Source organism: Cebidichthys violaceus, unplaced genomic scaffold, assembly GCF_023349555.1.
Source record: "Cebidichthys violaceus isolate CVI_PGR_0920_01 unplaced genomic scaffold, fCebVio1.0.p SCAF_22, whole genome shotgun sequence".
Lineage (NCBI taxonomy): Eukaryota > Metazoa > Chordata > Actinopteri > Perciformes > Stichaeidae > Cebidichthys > Cebidichthys violaceus.
This window is the reverse complement of record NW_027176395.1, coordinates 1,860,951-1,870,573: the sequence shown is the minus strand read 5'-3', so window position 1 is coordinate 1,870,573 and position 9,623 is coordinate 1,860,951. Positions and strand designations below refer to the sequence as shown.

Genomic DNA, 9,623 nt, shown 5'->3' with positions numbered 1-9,623 from the left:
AGTTGTTCTGTGGTCAGGATCGCTGTCGTCTCGTACGACGCCCTCCTCTTGCTTCCTGGCGCGGTGCAGCTGGCGGGGTGGACGGGGGCTCAGCGCTGCTGTCAGCTGTGCCCTCTAATGGGCTCATGCTTCAGGACGGCCGGCTTGTTCGGGGGGGGGGCAGGTGGATCTCACCTGTGTGAGCGAGCGTCAATTAATTCCTCATGCAGTTTCTCTACTTTTACGGAAGGCAACGTCGTCCTTCGGTCCGTCTGAAGGTCTTTCCACCTTTTACAATATTTTTGACAGTTGGATGGATTGCCGTGACATTTTCCACGGTGCAGGACGAATCCTAATGGTTTTAGTGATCCCCTGACTTTGCCTCTTCAATATTTTTGAATTATGACCAAATACATGCAAAACTTACCCCAAAACTCTTTCCCTTCTCGTCAAGTATCAACACTCTGGACAGAGCCCTGGACAGGACTCGGAGACAGCTGTCCCTTGTGAAACCAAATTAACGTTGACTTAGTTTCATTACTTAACTTGCACACTTAACTGCTGCTAGTCACGCCACAAAATACTTACTTTAACCCGAGCCATGATCTTTTCCTGAAAGTACCCGAGTGCTTTTGTTGCCTGAACCTAAAGACTTACTAAAACTGCGTTGGTGTCGTTTGCATGTTTCCTGAGAACGCTGAAGTTCTTTTTGAAAGGACACGATGCATTTAGCAAACAGAAATAGACACGTTGTCCCCTACGCCTCCCAAACTGACGCTTCAAGGGTACAAAGAGCTTCATCGTTTGACGATTTCAGGAGTTAGAATGTGTCGCAAAACTGGTGACATTCCTGTAAGTGCTCCGTGTTTAGTGCTGATAAACTAAACTAAAATGGTGAGCGTAGTAATCTCTATACCTGCGCTAACGTCTGCGCGTCAAGCAGTCAATGTGAGCGTGATGGCATTTAACTCGAAGCACTGCTGTGCCTCAAAGAGACTCTTTAGTCTCATTAGTTTGAGTGTAATTAGTCCATTTTTATTGAAATTCACTTTGTGACCAGAGACAGGACAACATTTATCGCACCAGCCTCCGTCCTCATAGTATCTGTGTTCATCCAGACTCAAAGAACGCTTCATCTTTGTACTAAAATGGCAGCTTCTGCCACCTTGTCATCCTGTGTGTGTGTGTGTGTGTGTGTGTGTGTGTGTGTGTGTGTGTGTGTGTGTGTGTGTGTGTGTGTGTGTGTGTGTGTGTGTGTGTGTGTGCTTTGTGTTCACCTGTACATTTGTACTTGGACCTCCCGAGACAAGAGGCCTATTTAAAATGCTACTTCAAATTCCCTGAGGAACTTGGAACAGGAGGGTTGTCAAAATGGCTCTTTTTACACTTTAAGGGACTGAGGAGGCTCCACCTCTCCAAACTTCCAGTAGCCTGAGGACTTTCCTTTATTCAGCTCAGCAGACAGAACCGACCCACACTGGGCAGCAATGCATGCGAACACTTTGACTGTGGCTGTGTGGAAAAGAGGAAGAGAACTTCTTTGCTGTCCCCCCCCCCCCCCCCTCAAAGACCTCAGTCCGCTTGAAGGTGGGTTCAGTGTTGGACCTTTCCACAGACTCTCAGTTCTCTGCACCCCCACTTGAACCTTTCACCTCTTGTTATAGTCAGCCTCAGTGTGAGGTGGCCCTGGACCAGTGACCATTTCCTTCTCTTTCTTCCTCATCAAGCTCAAGCTTCTTTTTGTTTCGAGGCATTACATTTACATTTGACACAAAATTCACTGGTGCATGCAGAATGCACGGTATACATATTGACTGTAGGTTGATTATGAATCCCACTGCTTTTCTTGGTAAGACCCGCCCCTGCGTAGCTGGTTGAGGTCAGGCATTGGACCGCGAGCATGGACGCCCTGACGCATGTAGATCGATGCATGTAATGTTCCACCCAGAAGCTGCATATGAGATGGGGGGCGGTGCGTCGGCTTTCTCTACCGTTGTGTAACCTATCGTGACCTGTTGCCTTGTGTTCAAAGTTAGAACCGTTCCTTATTTTTTCCAATGAGGAAACGGTTTTGCAAAGTTTTCAGTGGGTGAAAAGTTAAGTCTGTTAGAACTAAAACGTTAAGAAGCGATAGCGATGCTTTGGGTTCATCCCCCCCCGCTGTACCCAACTCCTTACCTGGGATATGAACCAAAGCGTGGACAAGTCTGAATACATATTCAGAATATGTTCATATTTCCTAAATAAAAATTTTTTTACTGGACGACATCTACATTTATCTCAAGTTGAACTACAGCCATGTATAAAGTATAAACACTTCCTCTGGATCTGTTGACTTCCACACAGTCCTATAGTATAAACTATAGTATAAACATCTCACTGAAGTACAGCTCTGATGTATTTGATTCCTTTCTAAAATACTTGCGAGTAGATGTGCAATTTCCATCAAAAGGCAAATGCGACTCTGCTTCTGTTAATTATTATTATAATCTCATGCAGTACCTCTAATTTATGTTCCCATTAAAAGTGTCTTCATTGTCATAATATCCAATTTAGAACTCTTTCTGGCTTCTGATTGAAGTCTTGAACCTTTTTGTCTTTTATTTCTTTTCAGATACCGATCTCGTCGTCTAACTTCAGTCTCATCATCTTTTCATTCTCCCGTCATATCATTTACTTCACTCAGCTCATTCTAAAATCAATTTAATGTTATATAGCACAACATAAATGATATCTACCTCAAAAGGGTAAAAAAAAAAAAAAAAAAAAAAAATTCTGGCAGTCTTTGAAAATTGTAAAAATAGTTTATTCATCAAGCATTCATGTCTGGAGATAAACATGCCCACACACACACACACACACACACACACACACACACACACACACACACACACACACGCTCTCCATCGCAGGGAGACAAAGAGAATGGCGGTTGCGTGGTTACCCTGGAACAGCTGAGGAACGATATTGACTTTCTCCGGGATGGATTAGTCGCCGAGGAAGCCAGGAAGTGAGTTAGTATTCTGCATGGCGGCCAGAGTTGTCTCTTGGTTCTTCTCCAAATTTCATCATTGTTCTGCTGAATCAATGCTAGAGACCAAAAGGACGCTATCGCAGCGTATTTTGAGGACCAATTATTCTCTGAAGAAGTCTTGCTGCAAACTAAATTCACGGTTAAGCGTCGAAACTGTGTTTTTCTTTCACTATTTTCGGACTGCGTATGAGTGGATTTACACGAGCTTGTTTGTTCTTTCACGTGGACCTGCATTTATTGGAAGAATATTTGCTTTATTTTTTTGTTGTTTTGGCAACGCTGCTGGGGAGGAGAGAGGACATTATTAGAAGCTGTGGAAACAGAGACAACAAAAAAAAACAGCAGAGACAGTGAGTCTTGGTTAAGAAGTGTTCTGGGACGCGCAGTTAGCTAATAGGGAACTACGGTACACAGTAACAAAAGCACGGTCCCTTGGTGTGACTGTCAACGATTTACCAAACAATCCGAGAGCTTGTTAACTCTAATAGGATTCATCATAGCGTCTACGGCGAGTCGCTCAGCCGTACAGGGACTGATGGAGAGAAAGATGCTTTTCATGCGAGCTCTAGAGTCTAGACTACAACGAGACACAGAGACTACAACGAGACACAAATACACAAAGAGACTACAAAGAAACTACAACGAGACACAAATACACAAAGAGACTACAAAGAGACACAGAGACTACAACGAGACACAAATACACAAAGAGACTACAAAGAGACACAAAGAAACTACGAGGCACAAATACACAAAGAGACTACATAGAGACACAAAGAAACTACAACGAGACACAGAGACTACAAAGAGACAAATAGACTACAAAGAGACACAAAGAGACTACAACGAGACAGAGACTACAACGAGACACAAATACACAGACTACAAAGAGACACAAAGAAACTACAAGGAGACAGACTACAAAGAGACAAATAGACTACAAAGAGACAAAGAAACTACAACGAGACACAGAGACTACAAAGAGACAAATATACTACAAAGAGACACAAAGAGACTACAACGAGACACAGAGACTACAACGAGACACAAATACACAAAGAGACTACAAAGAGACACAAAGAAACTACAATGAGACACAGAGACTACAAAGAGACAAATAGACTACAAAGAGACACAAAGAGAAAACAAAGAGACACAGAGACTACAAAGAGACACAAATAGACTACAAAGAGACACAGAGACTATAAAGAGACACAAATAGACTACAAAGAGACACAGAGACTACAAAGAGACACAAAGAGACTACAAAGCAACACAAAAGTACCCCAGACAAAAAAATAACACAAAAAGACTAAAGTTACAAAGTGGCACAACACAACTACAAAGATAAAACACAAGCAACTACAACAACTCTAAGTGTCTTGATGTAGGGTATAGATGTAGGGTTAGCATGTCTCTGCTCCTTGATGATGTGTTCAATGTCCTTGTTATGTCCAACAAACAGCCAAACAGCCCAGAAACATTCAGAGTCTGCAAATGTTTTTCTTGATAAATGATGTGAAAGATAAAACCGGTCATCCTCCTCCTGTTTGTAAGAGGAGATGGCAACACATTAGAAAAGCCTCTCAGCCTCAGTTAAACATATAGTTCATTGAAAACTGTCAGTCAAAAGTAAACATTATTAGTTTGTAAAAGTAGAATTAATAACCGTTGTATTGGCTTGAATCGACAAAACCACGGAGTGCAATTATGTTCATAATAATCTTCCCCCTTCATACACACACATCATATCTATATCTTTCTATATTTGGAATGACAGTCAGCTGTCGACTTCATACAGACGTTAATACAACCGTTAGGCTGCTTCAACATATATGGCACTAAATCATCTCCGTGATGTTCCGAACCTTTGCGCGAGGGACATTCTCTCTAAATGGACCTCGTCGAATTTGAATTGAATCCCCTCCCTCTATATACAGTACATCACATCATTGACATCAATGTCTCTGTTCTTCCCGGTCCCACCGTCGTGATTCATTCCGCGGACTCCTCGCAGTGATGCACATCAGTTATCGAGAATTGGATCTCATTGAGCTCCCTTCGTGTGGTGCGGCTCTTATGGATTTTAAAGGAAGCCTCCTCTTGTTGGCGGATGGCTGCGGGGCCGATGGCAGTGACTGATGCTCGCCGGCTGCAGAGGAGCCCGGGGTTTAGGTGGGAGGCGGAGAGACGTGAGGAGCCCCCCGATGAGCTCCTCTTTTGAGGAGAGCAGTTTGTTTTGCGTCGGTTGTAAGGTACCTCTCGTCAGTCTCAGCCATTGTTGTCTGCTCTGTCGTATCTCGGTACTAAATCAACATGTTCGTCTGCTCACAGGACCCCGGGTTACATTCGTTTCATGTCCCGCATTTCTGCAGACACAAAAAGATCACTCTGCAGTCAACGCTGATTTGGACGGTCCCACGCTTTGTCTGTCAAAAGCGCTGCACGTTCATCTCTCCTGCGAGAATGAAGCTCGAGATCAGAGGAAGTAACCGTGAATTCACTTTTCTTTTTGTTTTTCTGGTGACCCGTTTCCTTGAAAATATATTTCTTGAATTTTTACGAATCTGCTCCCTGAACCACATCAGGTGTGTTTGTGAGGGGAGGGAGAGAGAGAGAGAGAGAGAGAGAGAGAGAGAGAGAGAGAGAGAGAGAGAGAGAGAGAGAGAGAGAGAGAGAGAGAGAGAGAGAGAGAGAGAGAGAGAGAGAGAGAGAGAGAGAGACATCTGAAACAGAGGACTAGAAACAGAAGAGAGAGAGAGAGAGAGAGAGAGAGAGAAGGACATCTGAAACAGAGGACTAGAAACAGAAGAGAGAGAGAGCTCAAACAGATTATTTACCTCGGTGGGATGAACAGGGAGGCATATAGGATGGAACGAATCTGAATGACAAGGCAGTTGATTTCTCCTAATTGGGTTTGACTGTCTCTCTTTGAACTGCCGCTGCGCCGCGGCTCTGTTTCCAGGCAAACCGTTATCTCTCGCGATCTGGAGTGCTACTTAATTTCTCAGACAAATATCAAACCTCTCTCCACACTGGATTAGTTACAATTTAATACGATTTGCGCCATTGCTGCTCACCAGGGCCTTTTTTTTTTATTTATTTTTTTATAAATGTATTATTCTTTTGCCTTGAAGCAGAGGGAAGCCAAACCGGGCTTTTCGGCGCTCCACCTTCCATATCAGACCACCCACACACACACACACACACACACACACACACACACACTCTCTCACACACACACACACACACACACACACACACACACACACACACACACACACACACACAGCCGCCCACATGTCTGTTCCCACCTGCAGCTCCACACACTTGCATAAGAGACGGCGAAAGAGCTCTCGATGTTTAAACGGTGTTTCTCACGAGGTGAGACGGTATCGCCTGTTTCTGTTGCAAATCTGCATTTTGAGAGCGAGTGAAGTATCTTGACATAAGGCTTGATTCCTCCGCTTTTTTTTAAAGGTACCATCACTTGACACAAGGAAACTCAGAAAGCTGATTTGCATCAAAAAAAAAACCCCCAATGACGTTATCTCACTCTGCAGTTCCTTTTGCTTGACTCTGAATCCAGCCGAGCTAAAAGACTCCACAGTGGAATGAGTGACTTGTCGAGGTGGATATTTCTCTCGGCACACTGAGGGCTGTCTGTCAAGACCTCCGCAAAAGATGAGCTCCTCGCTTGAGTGGCAGATGCTTTCTCTCAATAGCGTCCACTAACACCCCAAACCCATAGCGGCGCTCCTCGCCTCACTGTCTGTCTAGACTGTTATTGACAGCTCGCCTCTAGATTAGCTGACTCTTCGGAAAGGTGGAGAACTCTCCTGCTGGACGCGTGGCAGTTAACCCCCCACACACACACACACACACACACACACACACACACACACAAGCACAGCAGATATGAAATGCCCTTCTTTCTTTTTTTTATCTGATCATCTCTGGGTACACGTAACCCGGGGGGAGTTCCTCCTCCTCCTCCGAGGAGCAGTTTGAACCAAACGTAGACGTCGGTCTGCCGGTGGAGAAACTTGATTAAGCCGCGATGGAATAAAATTTGATTAAGTTTTAATGAGTGAACCGACTCGCTGCACAGAACGTCTCAACAAGTAGTCAGTGACACAGAAATGCTTCTGGGAATCTGTCAAGCAGTCGATAACCAATTCTGCTCACTTGTTTAAAACGTATCGCTATCATTTCAGATTGTTTTAAATGGTGTCTGGTTAATCAGCCACTTAACATACAGTCTATTTAAAGTTAGCAAACTGCTGTTATTCCGCCCTGTCTGACTATTTCATATATATATATATATTGTGCCGTGTTGCAGCTCTTTATCAAAAGCTGTGTGTTTACACTGGGTGACATATTCAAACCTCAGACTCAGTATTTTTGCGGCTGCACCTTTCCCTCATTTTATACACATTTCACCAAAATCCAGCCTGACACATTTGGTGTTATGAAACTTTGGGATTTCGCTGGAGTGTAAAGTAAAGTTCTGTCGGTTTGAACAAAGTTTGTCGGCACAATAGGAGTTTGCTCCGGCTGTTACACGTTAGCGTCACTAGGGATGCCGGTCAGGCTGCTGCTTTTTGGCCCTGAGTTAAATATCTCAACAATCTTTGGATGCATTGCCTTGAAATTTGGAACATATATCCACTCTGTGCAGACGAGGAGTCCTAGAAGCAGCATAGAAGCACAGAGTTTAAACAGTGAAACATGTCAAACATGTCAAACATGTGAGCAATCAACATTTATTAAGCCTTAAGCTAGGAGCATAAACCCTACATTTGGGGAGTTTCAGACAAAATATTACAATTTATTGAACAATTTTAGGATGATTTAGAGGAGCTAGAGGACTAAAAAAGTGCAAATTAAGTGATTAATAAAACAATTTAAGATCTGGAGGGTAAAGGAAACCCACATAAAACCAGGCCGGCATGTTTAAGATGTATTTGTTTTAGAACACATGGGAGACCGGCTCTTTTGGGGTAACGGGTCTTTGGCCCGTGTCCCGTGACGGATCAGATGATATGTGCTCTCCAAGCAGTTTAAAGTCTCTGCGTACGTTTGGACCAGTCGGAGAAGAAGGGATGTTGTCCTCTCTCCTGGCGCCGATTACCATATGCATGGTCTCTCGGCTCCAGTCGTAGAAAGTGAAAACCTCTGCACTCCATTCAGTCACAGAATCTAAGGCCTTGTGAGTCGGGCCACGAAGAGACTCCATCAGGAGCTCCGTGACGGGGATAACAGAGGGAGGCGGACGCCAATCCAGGCCGTCGATGCGAAATGACAAAGCAACAGCGACAGCAGCTAGATTTTCACAGGGGCCGGACACACAGGAACCCCGCCGCTTCCTTTGCTCCGTCACTCAGAGAGCTCCTCACACAGTCGGCCCCGGGAGAAATCAACAAAAACAGCGTGAACTTTCCATTTTTGGGGTTATCATTGAGTGCTTCGTGCCGGCTTTGCAGGATCTGAATCGGAGCGAGGACAGTTCATCTGTTTGCCATAAAACCATGTTGTGATGGGGCAATTTTTGAGGGTTATTGTGTCTTCCAGAAGGGCATCCCTTCATACATTTTACCAACACGGTGACTAAAGGGATTTGACGCTTTGACCAGTATTTCCTACCATTACTTTGGAAACATATTGAATTGGATACAAGTATTAAAAACCTCACATTACAGTAACACAGGCGCCAGCTCTTCATAAAAGATATTTAAAACCCAATAAAGAGCGTCTGCCTTCCCCGCGTTCACTCTGGGAGTCTAGCCTCGGCCTGCCTGATGCTCAGGAGAGCTCTGGCGCCATTAGCCGTTTTGTGAATAACATCCCTTCTCAGATGGAAAAAAAAAAAAAGCATACACTCGGTCCCATATCGAAGCAAAGTGCACGGCCAGAATGTCACACTCTCTCAAAGGTCGGGAGGGCTTATGGTACCGCGGCTCGCCCCGCCGTCCTCCATCCTCGCAACCCCCTGACCTTTCTGGTTCCGAGTGAACTGTTTCTACAACAGTTGGATGGATTGGCTGTGAAATTAGATGCAGATGTCAGGACAGATTACAGTAACTTTGGTTGATTCCTTTTACTCTCATCTAGCGCAATCTGCAGGCTGAAATTTTGAATTTGTCCAATATGTAATTTAAAGATTTCCGAGTTCCAAATGCCAAACGTTAACGAAAGCCATGTCTGACCACGACAAACATATACTATTTTAATTATTTACAGGCACATACAGTATACTCTACGTTGCCTTTTAGTTGATGGATTACCATTTCTGTTTACGTTGTGTGACTTCAATCATCTGCTTCTTCATGAAGTTGTCTTAGGTGGATTTGCCATTTTTTGGGATTTGTGAGTTTTCAAATAAAAAGTCTGACGTTTTGTTCCGTTGTGCTTTTTTTTTTTTTTTTTTAGTAGTTTGCGGTCTGAAATGTTCTTCTCCCTGGCAGAACACTCTTGATCCTGTTAATCTGTAGTTTGGAACAATACAACATTGGAGTCTTTCCTCCCTCAGTTGTTGTGCCTGTTGTTTATTCTTACAATATGCATAAGCATATTTTAGCGCATTTCTATATGCGAGCGTTATCCCCGA

The 9,623-nt window shown here is 44.0% G+C and overlaps 1 protein-coding gene across 1 annotated transcript in view; it reads left to right on the top strand.

Moving 5' to 3' along the window:
• gfra4a (GDNF family receptor alpha 4a) overlaps nucleotides 1-9,623 on the top strand; it is a 135,775-nt gene that overhangs the window by 64,637 nt on the left and 61,515 nt on the right. The window lies entirely within an intron of this gene.